This window comes from Columba livia, chromosome 7 (genome assembly GCF_036013475.1).
Source record: "Columba livia isolate bColLiv1 breed racing homer chromosome 7, bColLiv1.pat.W.v2, whole genome shotgun sequence".
NCBI classification, from domain to species: Eukaryota; Metazoa; Chordata; class Aves; order Columbiformes; family Columbidae; genus Columba; species Columba livia.
The window spans coordinates 27,211,420-27,227,876 of record NC_088608.1 but is presented as its reverse complement, the minus strand read 5'-3'; the positions used below and the strand labels follow the sequence as shown (position 1 = coordinate 27,227,876).

Below are 16,457 nucleotides of genomic sequence, written 5' to 3'. Positions count from 1 at the left end.
CCCATTTACAGGTCTGCTCTGAGATAAACAATGCCAACAGAACTCTAGTTTATAACTATATTCAAGTTGAGGAAAAACTCATTTCCCAAATTATTTCCAAGGGCCAAGTCCAGATATCTATTGGCAAGGTTTGGGTTTTTCTCTTGCAGCAGGTGCAGACTGGATTTTTTAAACAATTGTATTAAGTTTCATAGCAGGGAAAACTGTTTTGTTGCCAGGTGGTTGTTAACCATGATCTCTACTGAGAGAAGGATGTCAGAGGTGAGAGCGAGTCCAAATTTGCTGTTTATTTCAGAGCTATGTGGTGTGTCTCAGTGCACAATGATTTTATTATTCTGAGTAAATGCTGCTGCTTCAAGTAGCAGGAGAAGAACAATATGAACAACTCAAACCATGATGTATTCTGAACCGGAGCTTTTTAGCTATTAGAAACAATAGTCTGACATCACAGAATAACTTTGTATTTTGAAGTATATTGCACTGATGAGCATTAAATTAACAGGAGAGTAGCTTACATGCAAGCAACAGGTTGTGTGAATGTGTAAAGTGTGGCTTAGGCATGATAATGCAGACACATTGCTCAGTTGTACTGCTGCATGTCTGTTCTTTTCAGATTCTTAACTCATAGGCACTAATTCTTGCTAAAGGATCCTATAAAATGGTATGCACATATTAATCCATTACATAACTTTACATACCCTTTCTTAAAGTTTACTAGAACTTGGTAGCTGATGGAGCGAAGATAGTCTTTGGGTTTAGGCTCATGTTGCTTTCATTTGTGTTGTTAATGTTTTGTAGCTTATATTGGCACATTTTTTCTGGAGACTGTGTTAAATTGGCAGAACGTGCTCCTGATCTACACAGTGTACTTGTGTGTCACTGACAGAGTAAAAAGTGTGTGGTAATGAACTCCAGCTGATTTCATGACTTAGAAAGAAGGTATTGTTCCAATGAACTAATAAGGATAGTGCCATATTTTTGCAGGCAGAAGTAGTGACATCTTTGCTGACTTAAAATAATAGCAGGTCGTATTGAAGGATTCAAGCATAAGTTCTTGCATGAAGTTCTGGACTTATTTTGTGACAGCCTTAAAATGTATTCCTGCAGAAAGAACCTGAGTTTGCACTATAAAAGAAACTGCTTGTGAGAGAAAACACACTGTGGAATTAAAGCATTTATTTGGGGTACTTTGGTATTCATGAACACTAAGTCAGCCTCCTGTTCCAAATTATTCTTAATCTAGTTTTGCTCTCTTTCTGTTGGACTAAATTGTCTTCTTTTTATGAATAAACACCTCAGGTTGTACTGTTTTAGGACATCTGGGTTGGTTCATGCCAATTAAAATTCTTTGGACATTATGGTAAAATGAATGTTAATCTGATTTACCTGGCTTTGCATACTTGTTATTCCTATGAGAGTCTTCTTGGGACACTTGTTCCTTCCAATCCTTTTCCTCTAAAGTTTTTAATTGGAATTATTTGCTTATTTGTGCTGGTTACTTTTTCTTTTAATGCTTTCTCTTGTCTTGACTGTTTATTTAATTAATTACTTGCTTTGGGCAAATGAATACGTTCTCAAGCTATCACAGTTTACTGGCAGACTTCAGTTTGATCTTACTACTTCAACTTGTATTCCACCCTCTTTAAAGGTAATTCATACAAGTTCTTGTGATCTATGCAGTTTCACTTCAAGATCTATAATACGCTTTGCGTTGTCTTCAGTGCTATTCTGCTTGTAAACGGCAGTAAAACTGTGTTAAATGAACTACGATTCTATGAAATGTGTTGGTTGTGTGTGGGTTTTTGTTTTTTACTGAAGCCCTTTGTCTTTACTGTGCTACTGCTACACTTTTCTTGCTTAGAATACTAACCTTTTTCATTTCCAAATTATTTTCTTCCAAATTTTAAATAGTTTCTTGATCGATACCTGAGGTATTATGTCCTTTAATTATAGTAAGGTTCTGCCATGTGCCTACTTTTATCAGTTATATTGAGATATCATGCAGGTATTTCCTATATTGAAGATGATTAAATAAGATTATATTTGACATTTGTGGATAAATATTTTGCCTCCCCTCTTCCCTAAGACTTGCAGCTGTCACCATTTAGGAGAACTCATGGTTACTGGCTGTGAAAGACCAGACAGATCTCCTGCCAGAGCAGTTAAAAATGTTTTTGGTCAGGCAGCAGACTAGCTGTTGAGCAATGTGAGGCCCTCCCTTCCTCAAGAGACAGCATATATTGTTACTGCAGCACTTCCAGGCACTTCTACGTGCAGGAGAAAAAGGAATCGGAAATGTTTAGTCTCTTACATGGTGGTATATGAGGAACTAAAGTACTTGGCTGGCAAGGCAGAGAGTTTGATAGGTACCTGTTTTCTGTATCAGATGTATTGTTTGTTAGCCACATGATGACTTCTGTGGAATCTGTGCTGTTAAGTAACTTATCAGTTCTGGGGAGCAGGACCGAAGGTTAGTTTGCAGTGTTAAATCTTGTCCTAGAGGATGCTTAGCCTTTGAAATATTCAAACTAATGTAGGCTGTCAGAGTAAAATAGCAGAGGTATCTGCAACTGACTTTTTTGGCTAAGTTGTCTTCCTGTATTGAGCAATTCTGTCTGTAGACAAAAAAATCCTGAGAGCACCACAAGAGAGAAGCTGCCAAATACAACAAAGGTTTTCTGCACAGATCTAGAAAGCCAAGCTTCAGGCAGCCTTATGGCAAGTGCTGAAATTTGCTTACACCTGCATTTTGTTTGAATGGTTTGCTTCAAGCCCATGGATGTAACCAACTGTTAACGTTATGGATTATGAGGTTTCAATGTAGATTATTTTAGATTTAAAAAAAAAAAAAAAAGGCAAATGGTGTAAAAGAATACCATTGATACCAAAAAGTTAGCAAAAAGACTCCTTAACACTGTCTTGAAAGTGTTAAAAAGCAGGGACTTTTATTACAGTCTGCCGGATGCTTGGAGGATTGCTCCTCTAATCAGGTGTGCACATGATCTGCACTTCTTGGTATTTATTACATATACCTATTGCATATTCATTTGTTTCTACTGCTTAGTTAATGCATTAAACATAAATTATTTACTTAACCCTGCTCCTTGCTGGCAGTCTGTCTTTGGTATTCGAGAGTCTCCATCAGGGGTCTCTAGAGGTCCCTGGGGGTCTTTGCAGTCCAGTGTCCCCCCCATGTCAGCTTCTTGACCTAATTTCTTGAGTGTGTATATTGTCATTTTGTGCTGCTACTCAGCAAAAGTCATGTAGCTCTTCATTTGGTGGAACACTTTTCCAGCTTGCAAGCCAAGGACACCCCACTTTGTCTCATGTCCAGTCTCTATAGAGCTATTGTTTCTCTGTTAGGTGTCTGTTACATTAGGCCTAGGGGTTTCTAAAAGATTGTTGTTCCTCTTATCATCATATTGAATGGTTTGGGTGAAATTTCATACAGTTTACTTTTACTTGGATGCTGCTATTTATTACTAAATTGTTTTCATGGGCAGTGCTACAGGTTGTTCCTGTTTTCTGTTACTTGAAGCTGAATGTTAACTGATGAAAGGTAATTTCTGAGTGTCACTCTTGTAATGTTGTAACAAGAAACATTTTTGTTTTCATCACACTAGTGGGCCTTGCTTGTTGTGTGTAGTAGGCAAGAATCTGGCGCAAACTGGTTAGCTGGATAATCTTCTTTCTTGTTCTCTTTTTTTTGAGTGCATGTTTTGATGTCTTAGGAAAGATTTCTCACCCTCTTGTTGTTGGAGTTATAAATCTGCTATGGGTGTGTGCAGGAGGAGTGATTGATTTACAGGTGTGTATAAGAAACTGAGACATAAGCCTAAATAAAATGGGATAAATAATGGAAGCTCTGTAACAAACCCTTCTGTTTGATATGGATTGAAATCAACAAAAATATTTATCTCTGAAATGTTCTGTGTACACTTCAATCTAGGCTATTTGCTTCCTTGGAAGTCCAAAGGAAATAAGTTTTATACTTACTTTGTCATACTTCAGATTACACAGGCTTCCAGTACAGAGTCTGCTTTGACCCAGAATGTCCAGATGTCAAAAACACAGTTGCCTGAAACTAAAATGCAATAATCTTGGGAAAAAAAAAAAAATCACTAAAGCTTTGACTTAATTTCTTATTTGTGGAGGCATATGTAATAATAATTTTACTTCAAAACTTCAAGCTGAAAAATAGCTTTTGGTGTATCTATGAAGCATTTCCTTCAAATGTATTTAGTACGTTATGTTAGATTCCTAAGAGGTGTGTTAAAGTTAGGTATACAAAGATGAAAACCAGCTTTTTCAAGGACAAGAGGAAACGTTTTGTTGACTACATTAGTTTTTGTCTCATGGTGATTTCGAGAGCTAGAGAACAGCTGAGTTTTCCAGCAGTAAAAGAAGTAATGTGTAAAAAGTAGAGGGGGAGTCAAGACAGTGAAGCAAGACAGTGTGAAGACAGAAAGATCAAGTCTCTTCCTTTCACAATATTGAAAAGGCAATAGGTGAACAGAGCATGTAAGTGATGTTACAGCTTTCTGACTTATTAAGCACACCGGGAATTCATAGAAGATCCTAAACAGAAGAGTACATTTGGGGAGAAAATATGAGGCCTTGGAAAAAGAGGGAAAGACAAATGTTCAAAGCTGAACATTGTAAACTATAATTACAGTCTGAAGAGGCAGGCCCTAGTTTGAAACCTTTGAGACTTAACAATGTGTCCCCTGTGAAAGGATCTGAGAAGACTAAGCTCAAAATACAGAAAATATATTTATGGCATGTCATCAGCACACCAAGAAGCAGTGTGTACTTGGGGTGAAGGATCAGCAAAAGTAGAAAGGACTAGAAGGGCATGAAACTGAATTACTTCCATTTGACTTTTTTTCTAGAGATGGTAACTAACCCAGACCTTTGAGAATCTGTGGAGACAGCTAAAGAGATACTCTGTGCTGTGTAGGTGAAATCAGAGTTCCTAGTTTTCACCATTGGCTCCCACATCATTAGCCATAAAGATACATATACTCTGAAAAAAGAGAACTTTTAAATTCGAGAGTGGAAATTACCAGCCTTATCTTTTGCAGATAACTAAATGAACAGCAGAGCAAATGGCAGCAAAGACAGACTCTTCTATCATGGTCTTTGTATCCCTCCCAGAGGATTTTCATTAGCAATCTTCGTATGGCACAAAGTATGAACATCTAACTTTTCAGTTTGCATTGAATAATCACAGAATCACATGCAACCATGCTGCAATTCCATTAATAAGGACAAATTACTTATGATGTAGGTACTGTTTACCCTGAATGGGAGAACAGATGGAGGTTTACAGAGATTTATTTCTATATTGCCAGTGGATGAAGCAATTTCCATCACGTAATGTGAAATTATCTGAGGGAGAGTTTGGCGATAATCCTTTTTAGGAAAGGACTTCACCGCTGGCAGTGTCATGCAGACTGAGAGGTTACCAGGCCTTTTCCTCTGAGGATAATATGGAAAGCATCTGTTTTCAGATGCTTTCATTAGGTCATTCCATTAGAAATTGAAATGCTGGAAATGTTTTGACTGGGAATTATGCAGTAAAAAAGAATGCAGTTGCATTTTATCTATAAAATGGCTTTGTAATTCAAACAGAAGTTACATCGTCAGTTCTGATGTACAGGTGGCATCTGATAAGCATTTTTAATTGTTAACTCAATTTAAGTTATTAAATTCGTTATTAAACTACATTTTTATCTAGAATTGATTTGGTCTATTTTTTTTGCTTAGGACTAATGTTACTGTTTCATGGTGCATCTATCTCAACGGATCTTTTCCAAGTCATTTCATATGTGATACTGAGGCCCTTCTGTTTTTTGAGTGCAACTTTCTTAAATGCTGAAGCACACTATGCTGACTTGACAAATGTGGCTGTACCTGTATACTGCCCTGGAGTCATGATGACAGTGTCGGAACTGAAGCATTGTCTTGCAGCAGATAAATCTGAAAAGAAGAGGCAAAGACAGGCTGTTTGTAATGCCTGTAGTGCATATTACCAAAGTTTGCAGATAGTGGAGACTGGCCTCATGATTAATGAAAAAAAAGACAGGTGACAGATGCAGAATATTCTGCATCAAAAGGGTAAAGTCAAATAATGTGTGTTTCTATCATGTAGATACAAACAATTACCAATAGTATAGACAGTCTGGGGAAATGGAGCCTATACTATTGGTAATGATTTGTAGGAGCTGGATTTGATAGGTGACTGATGAGTGGGTGTGTAGGGCTGTAGCTAAGAGAGCTATCTGGTCCTTGGATGTGTCTGGGGAGAACATGGCAATAATGGCATTTTCTTAGGGAATGTTTCCCTCTCAAGTTACTCTGTTGAACACATTTTAAACTAAATGTATGCAATTTAAAGAAACTAAAACTAAGAGCAGGCATGACGTTGGTAAGGCATATTCTCCAGGTAACAAGGCTAATGTTGACAGAGAAGACCTGTTTGCCTAAATGTTGGCAACAGTATTTTCTTGTTTGAAAAGACAAAGAAAAAAAAAAAAAAAAGAAATCAAAAGTAAAATCAAAAGCTGAAGTTTTATGTGGTCTAAATTTGTTAAAAACTTATATGAGGGAGACAGGAGGAGGGAAGGAAGGTGTGGGACACTCTTTGGCTAGGAGGACTAATATGAAATGCCTGAAAATGAATAAAGACAGAAAGGAGGCAGAAGAATAACTTCTGCACGGCTTCTTTCTGTGTGTTGTGTGGTGTGGGTTTTAGTGGTGTTTGTTTATTTTATTTTTATTTTTTCCTCTTGGTAGGCCTTAGAAATCTTGGTTCCTGTTCAATCTATTAAGGTATGGAGTTGCTAAAGCAGGGAGCCTTGCAGGGATGGATGCCAGTTTAACTGCTCTGTGACTGTCAAGAGTGTGTGATCTTGTTTCTGTTCCTGTAGAGTGTTCTCTGAGCCAGTCTCCTCTGATCAACGTGTGTGAGTGCTGTACGCTCCCCCTGGGCAGCTGCCCAGCGTTCTGGCAGTGGGCTGAGGAAGAAGCAGGCAGAGGAATAATTTAATAATTTTTTCCACTGAGCTAACTGTTGAGCACCTTGTGTTACACACTGGTGTTTAATAAATAAGGTCTCAGAATGGGTGAGTAAGTAATAATTTATGTACAGCAATAGGATATATATTTAAATATACACTGTGTAGATACTGATAGCTGCTCAATAAACAGTCAACACAGCAGGTGCTGGGGTGTTTGAGCTTTAGGAAGAGTACACCTGTTTTGTATATTAGGGAACCTGCATCAGATTATTCTGTTTCCTGTTTAGTTCACCTTTATCTATTTACATGGTTTCAAAATCCTTTCCTCTGCTTTCTTTTTGCCAGCTCCTCTTTTTGGATTCAGGAGACAGCCTTGATTGAATGCATGAAGTCAGCTGCTAAGTCATCCTCCCCACACTCTGGAAGATGCTTTGGCATAGAAAAGAGGAGTCACTGGAGCCTGATGTCATACCCAGCTGTTAAGTAAGATTTATGTTGATGAGTTAATTGAAAACAAAACAGTGGCATTTTTGTTTTGGATGAACTACTTAGTGTTCTGCCTCCCTTTCATGAAAATTGGTGTCCTTTAACTAATTTCCAGCCATGTTCTTTGGTTCAAGGAGACCCTACCTTAAGTAAGGAAAATGTTGGGAATAACGTGCCCTTTGCCTAAAGACTTAACTTTTCTTTTAAGCCTGTCCCCTGGCAAACACAGGATCCACTTTCCAGAATGTGACATCATGTTTTTTAAAGGAAAGAAAATACCAATTACTAACTGCTCAAGAAAGAGGTCTTCAAGACAGTCTTCCACAAAAACTGAATCAATTCCTTTTAGTCATTTCCCCATGACAGTGTTCTCAATTTTAGAAAATTTGAGGAAAGTCTACAGACATTGTGTAGTCAAGAGTCTTGAGACTATGGATTTAATTTTAAGAAAAGTAAAAGTATCATAAAAGTTGAAGCACCAGCCGAAATCTATGGAGAAGCCTGAATTGTGTGTGTTTCCATTCAGCCTTTAGGAGAACAGCTGAGACTTGGAAAGATTACTTCTCCAAGACAAAACATTTTGCTTGGAGAAGTACAACACTTCTGTACTGAGACATAAGTGCCAAAGTATTTGAAATTTAGTGTATGCTGTTTAGGTAGGAGAAGGGCAAAGCCTGTATCTTGTTCTAAATAAATTAGCTCCTTCTAGGTGTGCATTACTCTGTGTTTCCTACATGAAGTCCTTCTGAGGTGAAAGTAGCTGTTAACAAGAATGGCATTCAGCAGTTAGTAGTTCTCTAGCTGTGAATCTGTTGTGTTCCTTTTGTTATTTTGTGAATGATAACAAATTGTCTGTGGATTGGAAAAAGAAACATCAGACTTCTATGTTTAACTTGCAGGTAAAGCTTTGATATGAACATACTTTGGGAGCCTAGAGCTATACCGGTTAATGTATATACTTTAACAACATGTATTCTGTAAAGGTATTTCTTACCTACATCAGTCATTACATATCCCACCTTCTCTGAGTGGTGAAACTTGTAGTTTAGCAGTATTCTACATACAGATTACTTGGGCATACAAACTATTATTTAATATTTTAGCTTTAGTTATTTTGAGCTTCTTAAAGTGTGATTCTGTTTCCAGTGTTTACTCGGGGTGATGTCTAGTAGAACTGACCCTCCCAGAGAGTAAGAGAAGTATCCAACCCCCGTTATTTTGAAGGTGTTGCCTAAACCCATTTCAAAGCCGATTATTTAGAGGAAAGCAAAGTAATAATTCATCTGCTGAACAGGAATAACTTTTTTTTTAGTTATAGCGGAAAAAGCATTCCATCATAATGTTAGAGCAGCCAAGCAAATCTGCGACACATTATTAATCAAAATAGTTTATGGGCTTTTAGTAGGAAAAAAGAGAAGATTTGTACTCCTGCTCAAGAAGGTATCCTGATGTTTTAGCTATACTACAAAACAGGTATTTGTATTAGTGACTCTAACAGTGTGTGTATGAGGGGAGTTTGATTGTTATCTTATTTTCTGAGGTCTTATTCAAAAATCAGTATAAACATTATAATATTTTGAGAAAACAAACATTTCTGCATATTTTGCATAATCGAGACACATACAGAATAATTTCCTGCACTGAACAGGGCAAAGCCAGCATCTTCCAAGCACTTAATATAATACCATATCAGGGGACACTTTTTTTCCCAATTCTGAGTTTGTTCACAACCACGTGTCTTCACTGGGAAACATACCTGATCAACCTTTTCTGAGAACCAGCGTTTAAAATTTAAGATTACAAGTAGATACATAAATGTTTTTTCAGCTCTTTTATGCTCAACTTTGGTGTAAGGGTTGGTACTTGTAAATATTGTTGATCACTCTGTGAAGCTCTTTTGGCTTCACAGCACTACACAGCAGTTAGCAATATAAATTGTGATGTATAACTGAGGTTGATACTGGAAATGATGCTATAAAAGGTGGGGATGGGAGTAACTCTAGTCCTCTAAACTGGATTTGCATCTGCAGAATGGCAGCAGTAGTGCTAGAATAAGTGTATTCAGGAGGCAAATTGAAAACAAATGTAACTTATACCTTGCGAACTTCAGACTAGTTCAATTGTAAAGGCAGTTTTATGGGATATGCTTGCAAGCAGAAATGCAGAAGAAAAAATATAGAAATTTCAGGAGGAGCAATACAGTATACTGCACGGCCATCCTCATGAAGTTGCTTTTTTCATGTTGCACAGCTCTTCACTAAAATATTTAGATAATCTTTGTAGTTCACAAACTCCACGTATGAGCACCAAACACTGTATATTTAGATAATCTTTGTAGTTCACAAACTCCACGTATGAGCACAAAACACTATACTTTTGCAGAGAGGTTTGGGATTTTCCAGCAAAATGCTCTTAATGCAAATGTTTTGCATTCCTGCTTCCATCTGGCTTTGGTCAGTAGTGGGATTATTTTCTTTTAATCCCCTATGCTGCTTTCTGAAAATGTGGTGTTTTACAAAGGACTCTTTAAGTATTGGATACCTAAAAGAACGGCTTTGTTTTGTATTCCTGAGACATTTATTAAAATAAATGAAAATAGATGTGTCAGATTCGGTCTTTAAGAATGATCATTTTTGCTCATGTTTAAATTGTTCTTGGTTCAAAGCTCTCAAAGTAAAATACAGAATGCTAAATATAGTCGCGCATGTCACTGTTTTCAGTCACATTATACGTATGTAGGTTGGGTGGTTAAAGTCACCTACAGAGACCAGTTCTCTCTCAGATGACTAGATAGTGGGAAAATATCCGTATAGGTTATGTATATACATATATATATAGGTAGGAAAATATCAGCAAAAGTATAGGACCTATGCATGTGATTACCTCCTGACACCTGCTGTTGGTTGTTGTTGGTGACAGGATATTTGGTCCATTGTTTTTAAAAGTGAGGTTAAAAATTTCTGCTTTGTCATTCTTGTTTGTTTTTAGTAAACTAAACACACATTCTGTTATTATTTTTGAACAACATTTTCAGTGTTCATAAGGGTACTAATATTTTCTAACTGCAAGCTATTTTTCTGTCTTTTGGAACTACCATGCAGTAGTTGAGAAATTCTAAATGTGCTGATGAAATATATCTCCTTGACTCCATAGTGGATTCCTTTCAGTCTTCTGTTTTATTTGGTTGCTATTTCTTGCAAACTTAGCTAGTACTACTCTAAAACAAAAGAATATTGAAACCAGATCATCTATCTGATTGTTTGAGCTTAATATCTAAAAAATCTGTATTATCTTGGCTCTTGTCTATGTTTGTGCCTTTCACTAATGGGACCAGAAGGGTTTAGTTTTGTGTTGTGAGGTCTGTTTTTTAATAACAGAGAACTGGTAAGTTAATACAGGTCCATGTGCTGCGTTATCCAGTTAGTGCCTGGGTTCTCTCTGGTCTTTAGCCATCATGTTATATGTGACATATAATGGGCATCTTTGGAATCTGTAAGGTGCTTATCATACTTCTCTCCAACATACTGGTCTGCACATACCCATGAAATAACAGCCCAGCAGTAGCTTCACTTTATTCTTTGCTGGCTGAAGTGCTGGATGGTCTACTGCTCTGGAGAAGAAGTGACAACAGCATTTGTCAGGAGTGGAAAGGCAGAATAAACATAACTGATTGCCAAATTTTCGTTCACTTATGTTATCTGGCGCTTTTCTAGAAGTGTCTTTCAGCAGTCACTTTCCTTTCTATTGCACAAAATAGTGGATGTTCCCTTGTTAATAGCAGTGCCTTAACTGTAAGAGTTACGCAGAATTCCTGCTTCAGAGGTATTCTTTTACCTAGCTTACTAAAAATCGCTGAAGCTATTCACTTTATAAATAAGATTAATTATTGAAGGCTAATCAATACACTTTTTAAACTGCAAGAAACCATGGCATCTGAACTGTAAAGATTACATTATTCATGCCAAACCAAAAAAAAACCCAACAAACCAACCCCAAGAGCAGAGGAAAAATCATAGTGATATTTTCACATTTATTAAGTTAAGAATTGCTGTATGAAGGTTTCCTCTAGAGAAAAAAAGTCACTGTAATTTTAGGATGACAAAATACCATGTAAATGTAGTCATCACAGTTTTAAGATATCCTTGCTTTGAAATGTGTTGCTTTAAAAGTATAATTAGAACACTTTGATTTGTGTGTGTTCTGCCTGTGTCAGGTCACAGGCTTTGTGCATTGATGTGATTTTTGTCCAGAAAGTGATGAAAGCAGGGAAAAGGAAATATTAATACTTCAACCCTAAGTATCTGAAAGCATGCTGTAGTGACCATCTCTTTTCTTCATGAAGAAAGAGGATGGAGGAAAAGGAAATGGGAGGCTGAAAGGAAAATAAAGTAGCTTGTTAAGTAGCTTGCATTATGGCATTGGAATGTTCTCAGTCTAATGCACTTACTGGCAATAATTCAGAAAAGTTAGCTGTATAATTTAAACAGTTCTCTGGATCTCTCTGAAGCTTTACCCCTTCCTTTACACATATCAGTGCCATGTAACTGTCAGGACTTGTGAGCCTCATCTTTTTCCCTGTGCACATCAGCACTTGCAGTAGAGAATTATACTTTACTTCTAAGTGGGACTTTGACACCTGGGGTAGTACAGTTACTGCTGCCTTTTATTAAACATTGTTCAGGTGTGTGATTTATGTAGTTGGCACCACAAGTGGGTGTGCTCCTAAGAAGGTACATCTAAGAAAGTGTTATACTGGTTCATCTCCCTCCAAAGACAGACACAACCAGGGGTAGCAAATAATCTGTCTTTGCTAGTACCTTCAGTTCTGCTGTCTAGGGTATCTTCTGACTACTGCTGTTGTATACATCATTACAGCTGTTTAAAGGTGATTGCTTCAAAGAAAAATTTTCACTACTGCGTGGTCTATTATTTTTGCCTAACATGTTTGAGGTGGATGGAAAGAGAAAGTATACGGCAAGCTTCCACTCCTAGGTGAATTAGCATTGGTATGTTTTGAATCTCTTTTGAAAAACGTTTTGTCAGAAAGATGACTTGTGGATAGGTTGGTTTGTCTATACAATGCAAGTCAGCCATAAATACTTAAAACTTATGTTAACAAAACTGAAAATGAGTTTATAGGTAGTTTTTATCAAGATCTGTTTTCTTTGATTGCTCATTATAATTCCTTGATCAAAATATATAGCAAACTATCTGCCTTAAAGCTGCATCAGCAGCCTGTTCTGACCTGTTACCTATCCATGTCCAGGTGTCCTAGATATCATGTGTTGACTTAGCTAATAAGAACATTAAATATTTCTGTATGAAAATGTAATTTTTTTGCTTTTGTTTTCTTGTAATGATTTTCGTCATTAAAAGCCACTACCTCACCATGAACAGTTCAGAAATTAAGAACTTCTGACGCATTTTCTGCATCGGACTCAAGCAGCTTTTCATTGTCAGGCTTAAGAATTTGTAGTTCTTCATCAGCATCTGTTGATGCCTCTGTGGATGAGTAGTGAATTATGTATTTTTCTCTAACCTCTCGCTGGCTTTCGCTTGAGCTGATGTATGCTATATTTTGAGGAAAACTAGATAAATAGTTAAACTTGCTGACTTTTCCACTGTTGCATTAATTACCTAGCATCACCCGAGTTCAAAGCCTAGTTATGTAGGCCTGTGTATATTTGGGCAGAAATAGCATTAATGTTTTTTCTGGAACTATTAGCAGTTCCTTAGTTCTGACAGTTTTAGTACCACATATGCAATCTTCTTTTTCAGGAATTCTGATGATCTTCTGATTCATAAATCTAAACTAAAGCTCTTCTGTATTTATGTATTACCTGGCCATGCTATGACAGAATGCAGAACCTCATGTCTATGGCATCTTTTTTTTAAGTTAAGAGGAAAGGAAGTGTATTAATTAAGCATTTGCCAAAGCATGCCTTTGCGTTATTTCTGCCTGTCTCTTCTCAGATATGCGTGTGCTGGGAAATTAGTGGTTTGTGCATGAAAATGTTTTGGTTTTTTTTGGCGACCTGTCTTCTGACCAGCATCATCAGGTACACTTTTTAAAGGCTTTTACCCTTCTCCTTTTGTGCAGCATTTCCTAGGAGATGCCATTTTGAAGCAATGGTGCATTTTCTTCTGTATTTTCATCCTACCTACGATGCCTTAATTAAGCTGTTTTTCAAGCAGCAGTGTTGTCACTCTTTATTCTTGTGTTACAGTGAATTAGAATAGAACTGCATAAGAGTATGTCAGTAGAACAGTGCTTTTGCTAAGTATGACGGTTACATCACATTTTTATATTTTTATGGCTACAGTTGCAATCGGAGAAGTCGGGGTGGGGGGGAATCTGGTGTTCTTGTAATGATGCATATTGTTGTCCTTCTGGAGTTCAAATGCTCTTAAACTGTGTGTACTTTTAGTTAAGAATCCACAGCATTTCTCAGTAAACCAGATGCTGTACAAAAAAACCCATTTATAAGGTGGTATAGCTTGCTTCTGCAATCACACAGTTCTGGTTTGGATCACAGCTGAAGTTCTAGATGTGTATGTTTTATATTTTTAATGGGTCTGCTGGAGTGGCAGCCATGACATCAATCCAAAACAGAATTACATAGTCACTAGAAAATGCACACTTTGAACTGGCCAGCAGTGAGAGGAAGAAAGAGTGTGTTAGACTGTCAGAGTTTATGCTGTGGAACAGATAAAAGGCCAAGTGTAGCAACTGCCGGTTAAATAATTTCTAAAATAAGCCAGTGGATTTTTTTCAGCTGAAAGGTCAGTTTTTCCGTAGTTTTTCTAACCTTCTAGTTACAGTTTCTGCTTTAGAAACACTACTGCAAAACAGAGGCAACAATACATAATCCAAGTTTTACCTTGTTAATAAAGTTTTTATTTATATAATTTCAATATATTTTTATTTTTAAAACCACTATTATTGCAGCATGGGGTGCTGTTTATTGTCAGCCTGCCTAAGTCTATGAGACGAATGCTGTTGAATTTATTTCTTAAGCAACTTTGAAGAGAATTGGGAAGTCTGTGGCATCTCAGACAATGCTGTCAGGTAATGAAAATGGGAGTGACAGAGTCCTAGAGCTGGAGATAACTTCCGAGTATTGAACACTTGGCCTTCTGCACTTGTTTGGAAGTGCTGATGCAGGGCAACTGGTGATGCCTCCTCTTTTTTCTCAGCATGGAGTTACCTGTGAAGCTCTCAAAACTCTTTTCCAGGAAATTTTTGAATACTTTTTCTTCAATCTTAAAACTTAAAGTATTTTTGTGAAAATTTTCAAACTGCATTTCAGCTCTGCATACTCTCTGTCTCTGTTCCAATTGCTTCAGGTACAGAAAGGAAGTTGCGTTTGCTTCAGAATTTAACAAAACCCCATTGCATTTCAGTTTGGAGTGGAAATCTGCTTATATCTGAATCAGCTGCGACTTGCTCACATTTTTGCCTGTGCTTACAAAGCTTAGTCCAAGCAGGATAAGAAAAAAAAAAAAAAAAAAGGACATTTTTCATCTCTACTAGCCTTTGGAACATAATGTGCTATTTATTACAGCTCTTTCCATCCACAGGGTATTCAGAGGCAGAAGACATGGTATTACAGCTAAAAACATACTTCTGGTTTTGTAATCCTGTTTCTGGCTCCAACAAAACGCTCAATACAAATGCGAATCCAAGCTGCCATGGGTTTGTAGAAGATCAGGCATGTGAAAACAAGGTTAATTTAATAATTGAACTATTCTTTCTTTCAGAACCAGTCCTCAAAGGTCTCTTTCAAGGCAGTCTTGAGACCTGTATTTTGGAAGTCACAGCCCACTTTCTTGTGAAGTGTAGAATTACAGGGTCCATCCCACATCTTGTGTTTCGCCCACATTAGTGTGGTTTTGCTTTGCTTTAAGTAGTTTTACTGGCAGAAGGAACTATATCAGCTGACAGTGAAATCCCTCAATTTCATTATTAGGAAGTGTGTGTACCTCTGAACTTAATATCAGTGTTCCTAATTAGTGTTTTCTGATTACCATTTCCCCTTCAATGTTTAAGGCTTTCATATATTTAGACTGTCATATTCTGCTCGCTTCCTTGGTTTCTTGTACAAAAAACCATAGAGATAATTCAATTTTATTCTATAAACCTTCACTTAGTCAATTTAGTCTTGTGTTTTTTTTTCTCTGAAATTTTTCCAGTTTATTTTCTGTTATGCCAGAGCTGAACTGGTTGTGTGATGTTTTTTCAGAAAAAACACTGGGATTAACAGAAAATCAGTGCAATGGTTTTACTTTGTTTCCTTTTTAAAGTTGGGGGGGAGGTGATCTCATAATATTGATATTTCCATGAAGTGTTCCTTTTTTTTTAATATGTGCCATATAGGCAGCCCACCACACTTGGCACATAACTATTCACTTGTTGCAAAATTGCAGGAGCAATCTGCAGGTCTCCTCTTATGTCACTAACAGAAGATAAATTTCTTAGCTGTTCTTTACATGTGTTTTACCATAGAACCAATGGTACTTTTGCCTTTTTTGTCTGTTACCCAGCCTGAGGGTTTATTTTCAAACTAGAGCTGATTTACCTGACTGCAAATAACAATAACTTAATGCTGAGGTGGAGTTTCTCTCTGTTTCAAAGTTGCTTTACAAATAATTTGGATAGATTTGAAGCACAGCAAGAGGAAATTTGGAAGGTATTTGTTCTGAGGGAATGGAAAGTTAGTAGGGTTTTTTTACCCTTAATAGGGGCTATAAAACTACAGGAGGAGAATAAAACTGGATAAACACTAGTAGATATTCCAGAGATTATGTTCAACTGGGTTTGATGTCATAAAAAGAAATCCAGGAACCATCTAAAGCTCTTGTCAGTCAAAGTACCCTGAAATTAAACTCTGAACTTCACTGGTATTCCTTGGAACTGCATTGACCAGGTATATAGTATAGGAGTTGCCA

General features: G+C 37.0%; 1 protein-coding gene across 2 annotated transcripts in view; it reads left to right on the top strand.

The window, feature by feature from the left end:
* Window positions 1-16,457, top strand: part of COL5A2 (collagen type V alpha 2 chain) — a 187,042-nt gene that overhangs the window by 7,037 nt on the left and 163,548 nt on the right. For both annotated transcript variants that reach the window (XM_065069845.1, XM_065069846.1), the window contains exon 2: window positions 7,368-7,505. The gene's annotated coding sequence lies outside the window, so the exon portion shown is untranslated. The remainder of the gene's footprint in view (window positions 1-7,367; window positions 7,506-16,457) is intronic.